Source organism: Capricornis sumatraensis, chromosome X, assembly GCF_032405125.1.
Source record: "Capricornis sumatraensis isolate serow.1 chromosome X, serow.2, whole genome shotgun sequence".
Lineage (NCBI taxonomy): Eukaryota > Metazoa > Chordata > Mammalia > Artiodactyla > Bovidae > Capricornis > Capricornis sumatraensis.
Genome location: NC_091092.1, coordinates 47,685,448 through 47,691,214, shown reverse-complemented (window position 1 = coordinate 47,691,214; position 5,767 = coordinate 47,685,448). Strand labels below are relative to the sequence as shown.

Sequence of the window (5,767 nt, the reverse complement as noted above, 5' to 3'; positions counted from 1 at the left end):
TCCTTCCTGAAGCTGAATGAAGTGGGCATAAAATCCTTAAGCCACGTGTCCCCTCACCGTTGTCCCTGGCACTTTCCCTGCTACATTCCACTCGTTGGTGAGCAGATTTGAAAAAGATGACTTTTAAGATTCTTTCCAATCCTTAGAGTTGAAGATTTTCTGAGCAACGTGCTCAGAAGCAGAGAGATTCTCAAGAGCCAACTGCAGAAATTAGCAAAGATTTACTCAATACAACCATGAATTCACCTTGAAAAATTCTGAATTGCTTCCCTATTTTATCTACTGTGGGATCCCCAGCTAGAGTTGCCAACAGCTTTCTCTTGGTTTTTAAACTGGATTCAACCACTTTCACAATTTAAAATCTGGGAGAACCCCTCAAGGGGCCGCAAACTAAACCACCTCATGAACACCGGACAGCAGCCCTGACCAGAAAGGAGGGAGGCACAGACATGGCGGCAGCCAAGCCTGACAACCTCTCCTTGGTGCACAGGCCCGGAGACCTGCACATGGAGTACTATCCTATCCCTGAACCAGGCCCAAATGAGGTGCTGCTGAAGATACATCCTGTCAGAATTTGTAGTTCAGATGTCCATGGCTGGCAGCATGGTCAAATCAGAAATTTTGTTGTGAAAAAGCCAATGGTGCTAGGGCATGAAGCTTTGAGAACAGTCACAAAAGTGGAATCATCAGTCAAGCACCTACAGCCAGGTGATAGTGTTGACACTGAGCCTGGAGCTCCTTGAGAAACTTGAACTCTGCAAGATTGGCCGATACAATCTGTCACCAACCATCTTCTTCTGTGCCATGCGGCCCAATGATGGGAACCTCTGCCAGTTCTACAAGCACAAGGCTAATTTCTGCTACAAGCTTCCTGACAATGTCACCTTTGAGGAAGGGGCCCTGGTTGAGCCACTGTATGGGGGATCCACGCCTGCCAGCAAACTGGAAACAAGCTCTTTGTGTGTGGAGCTGGGCCAGATGGACTGGTCAGTTTCCTCACAGCCAAGGTAATGGGTGCAGCTCAAATGGTGGTGACTGATCTGTCAGCCTCTTGGTTGTCTAAAGCCAAGGAAGTCGGGGCTGATTTCATCCTCCAGACTCCAATGAGAGCCCTCAGGAAATAGCCAAGAAAGCGGAAGGCCTTTTGGGCAGCACGTCGGAAGTCACCATCAAGTGCACAGGAGTAGGGACCTCCATCCAAGCAGGTATCTACCCCACTCATCCTGGTGGGCTGGTGCTGGTGGTTCTGGGCTCTGAGATGACCAGTGGGCCCCTCGTGCATGCAGCCACCTGGAAGGTGGATATCAAGGGCATTTCGCTACTGCAAAACGTGGCCAATGGCGATTTCAACACTTGCATCCAAGTTTGTGAATGTAAAGCCCTTGGTCACCCATCGGTTTCCTATGGTGAAAACTCTGGGGGCTTTTGAAACCTCCAAAAACAGTTTGGGGTTGAAAGTCATGATCAAGTATAACCCCAGTAACCAGAATCCATGATGCAAATTGGGCTCTGTCCTTGTGCCCATTCTCAGCATCTTGGGTCTAAGCATTTGGCTGGGCAGTGTGAAAGTTTCTTTTGAATAGTAAGAATAATTAATAATTGTGTGTGTGCTCAGTCACGTCTGACTCTTGCCAACCCCATGAACTGTAGCCCACCAGGCTCCTCTGTCCATAGTATTTTCCAGGCAAGAATACCACAGTGGGTTGCCATTTCCTTCTTCAATAATAGTTAAATAATTAATAAAATTATCAAATAATAAAAATAAATAATTGATTCACTATAAATAAAGAACATTACACACGGGAGCTGGTGTGCCTTAAAAATACAAGTAAGGAGAATTTGGGGGACCTTGTAGCCAGAACGACCTGTTTATGCTGATCAGAGTTCAGCAAGTAGACCAGAGCTTGGCAAGCAGGTGCAGGGAACTCTCCTTCCTCCTACAGTGCCTGGAAGTTGAGTAAGGAAAGAAATCTGCCCCTTGGGTTCCTGCTTCTATTGCGACTGTGGCCAGATGGAGGATGGGAGTTCAGGTATGAAGAGATCTTCTACAACTTTATCAAGACTTAACTGAGCTTCCCTGGTGGCTCAGATGGTAAAGAGCCACCTGGTAAAGAATCTGCCTGCAATACAGGAGACCTGGTTTCAATCCCTGGGTTGGGAAGATCCCCTGGAGGAGGACATGACAACCCACTCCAGTATTCTTGCCTGGAGCAGTCTATGGACAAAAAAGCCTGGTGGGCTACAGTCCATGGGGTGGCAAAAAGTCAGACACAACTGAGTGACTAAGCACACTCGGCACAACTGCCCCAGAACCTGATTTTCACAAAAGTCTGCAGCTCAGGGTTGGGGGTGAAAGGTTGTGAACAGTTTGCCTTTAAAGCACAGTGCTTCTAGACAAAAGTGCTATTTGATTGGATGATAAAATGAGAATACAGGACTTACCCTCCTGGGTCTAGGATAATTTAAAAACCAAACAAAACTGAAATCTCATGTGAAATTTAAAAAAAATGTGGATTAGAATCTTACAAATGGAAGCCCTCTTTATTTTCAAATGCAAATCTGATTCAAATCAAGGCAAAAAGTTTAAACAGTGATTTAGAAATCAGCCCTTGAGTTCAAAGCTGATTTTAAGTGTAGCAAAATGTCTTTGCTCTTGTCTAGCCCTCAGGTTTCTACTGTAGTCCTAAAATCAGCACTGGAAATGGAGACCCAGAGGTGACAACCTTTTCACTCTCTTCCAGGACCTCCCTATCTCTCTACCATGTTAGCAACAGAATTGTCAACAACTAGATAATGATTATCTAATTCTAAATGTTATCTAACTCCAGTAATAGGATTAAAGATAATTCAGTCTTTCCAGCTTTAGGATTCCAGCCACATGTTAACCCCTAGCAAACTCCATTGGCCAGTGGCCATTTCCATGAGCTGTTTTCTCATTTAAAATAGCACTATCCCCAGAGCAACAGAAGAAAAAAGGAGATCCATTGGATCTTGTCAAATTTTAAAATCTTTTGTGCTTCTAAGAATACCATCAAGAAACTGAAAAGACAAACCACAGAATGGGAAAATCTATTTACAAATCATATGTCTAATAAGAGGCTTCCCTGGTGGCTCAGATGGTAAACAATCTGCCTGCAATGAGGGAGACCCAGGTTTGATTCCTGGGTTGGGAAGATCCCCTGGGGAAGGGATCTAGTATACAGATCTGTCTAGTATACAGACCTGTCTAATAAGGATCTAGTATACAGAATGTATAAAGAATTCTTAGAACTCAATAACAAAACAGACAACCCAATTGAAAATGGGCAAAAAAATCTGATTAGACATTTTTCCAAAGAAGATAAATGGCCATTAAGCACATGGAGAAGTCCAACATCATTAGTCATTAGGAAAATATGAATCAAAACCACAATGATATGCTATTTCACATATATTGGGAAGATTATCATCAAAAAGACAGAATTACTTGTATTGGTGAGGATGTGGTAACAGGAGAACCATCACACATTTCTGGTGGGATTGTAAAATGGTACTGCCACTTTAAAAAAGTTTGGCAGTGCCTTGAAAAGTTAAACATAGAGTTATCATATAACCCAGAAATTCCACTACTAAATATCTACACAAGAGAAATGACAACACAGTGTCCACACAAAAACTTGTACATGAATGCTCATGATAGCCAAAATGTGGAAAGAACCCAAGGGCTCACCAAGTGATGAACAGATAAAATGTGGTAGATCCATACAATGGAATAGTATTCTGCCCCCTAAAAGATTGAAGTATTGATACATGCCACTACATAAATGACCTTGAAAACATTATGCAAAGCCAAAGAAGTCAAGACAGAAAGGCTCTATATTGTATGATTGCATTTATATTAAATATTTAGGATATATTTTCAGGTAAATCTAAAGAAACAAAGTAGATGAGTGGTCACCTACGGGCGGGAGGGAGGGAAGGGGAGAGTTACTGCTAGTGAGTGCAGGGTTTATTTCTGGATTAGTGAAAAGGTTCTGGAAAGAGATTATGCTGAAGGTGGCACAACTTTGTAAGTATACTGAAAACCACTGAATTGCATGCTTTTGATGAGTGGGTTTTATGATATGTGAATTATATGTCCAGTTTTTAAATGTAGAAAAATAGCAACATACCTAAGAGTCAGTTATCTATAAGGCAAGCTAGACCAGGGCTACCAACAATCTTCGCCACATACCCGCCCCTGCCCTTCGTGACAGACAGACTCACATTCACACATGGTCAGCAGGAATGTATCAGGTATTTCCTACCACAGATTGATGCAAATCATAGACAACAGCAATACAGTTAGTCCCTGATAAGTTCTAATTACCAGGGGCTGAGTTAGGTCCCCCAGTCATCTGGCTGGATCCTTCCAAGCTACCCAGCTCCACATCCCAAGTCCTCTCCATATTCCCTGGCCTTCAGACACTCTGCACTGGTTTTCGTCTGGGAAAACTCCATCCATTTCCTCCCCCTTGCCTCTGTTCATACTATGCACTCCTCTCAAACTAACAAGACCCAGCTTATCTTTTAAACATCACCAGCAGCAAATTCTCTCTGTTCTATTAAGTAGCATTTTGGTACCAAAACAAGACTTGATGAGTATTTGTTGACTGACTGAACAGATGCATCCCTCTAAGTGGATTTGAAGAAATAAAACCACCATAGTTAGTGTAAGCCCTTCCTTAACTTCTCCAGAATAGCTGAAACAGTATGGTAGATGAGTAAGCAGGCCAGCGGTAAGGTTACATTCCAGGCAGAGAACTTCAATTCCTATCTGAATTTCTCATAGAAACAATGGAAAAGCATGGGCAGTCTCAGCTTTGTTAATGTATCCACTGGAAAACGTGATAGAAGATGCTCACACACAGGGCCGACTACCAGAGGCTTAATCAAGGTTATATAAGTTCCCACCATGGGTTCTTTCCCAATCAGGCAAGCATTTTAGAATGCAAGGGAAGGAGAGCAACATTTTCATAAGGATAATTTTGAACCGGGTCTAATCTACTCAAAACAGGCAATCATTGACAAACTTCAGACCCTTACTTATTAGTAGGAACAAATTGCATCCGTGTGTGCTAAGTCACTTCAGTTGTGTCCAACTCTTTGCAACCCTATGAACTGTCAGGCTCCTGTCATGCTCCTCTGTCCATGGGATTCTCCAGGCAAGAATACTGGAGGGTTGCCATGCCCTCCTCCAGGGGATCTTCCCAACCCAGGGATCGAAGTGCATCTTTTACATCTCCTGCATTGACAGCCAGGTTCTTTACCACTAGCGCCACCTGGGAAGCTCAGTGAGAACAAATTATTTGCAATTCAACTCCCAACAGATGGTGACACCCCAGGTGTAGCCACATTGCAGATGAGGACCTCTCGTGTATCAGGAAGTCACATTTCTAGAGAAAAACCAGAATAGCAAACTTGTTCTGGAAACAACCACAGACCACAAATGAGATCTTGGCACAAGGAAATGCTTTCTAAAGTACATATATAACCAAAGTTTAACAGATCTCACAGAAGCCAACCCCATAAAACTGTGTCTAATCTGGTGTCAAATATGTATGTCACAGAGCTCTCTCTCGGCCTGCCTTGTCACATCTCCTCATGTTTGCTGCAGCAAACCCGGAGGTCCAAAAGGGCTTTAGGGAAATATGTCCAGAATACTTGGGATGATTTTGTAGAAAGACAATGAACTGATATTTTAAAAAATCTGATCCAAGGCTAATTGTTTTGCTGGTTTTTTCCCTCT

At 43.1% G+C, this 5,767-nt stretch overlaps 1 pseudogene; it reads left to right on the top strand.

The window, feature by feature from the left end:
* The first annotated feature begins 449 nt into the window (after positions 1-449).
* LOC138072035 (sorbitol dehydrogenase pseudogene) lies at positions 450-1,496 on the top strand (annotated as a pseudogene).
* The last annotated feature ends 4,271 nt before the right edge of the window (positions 1,497-5,767 follow it).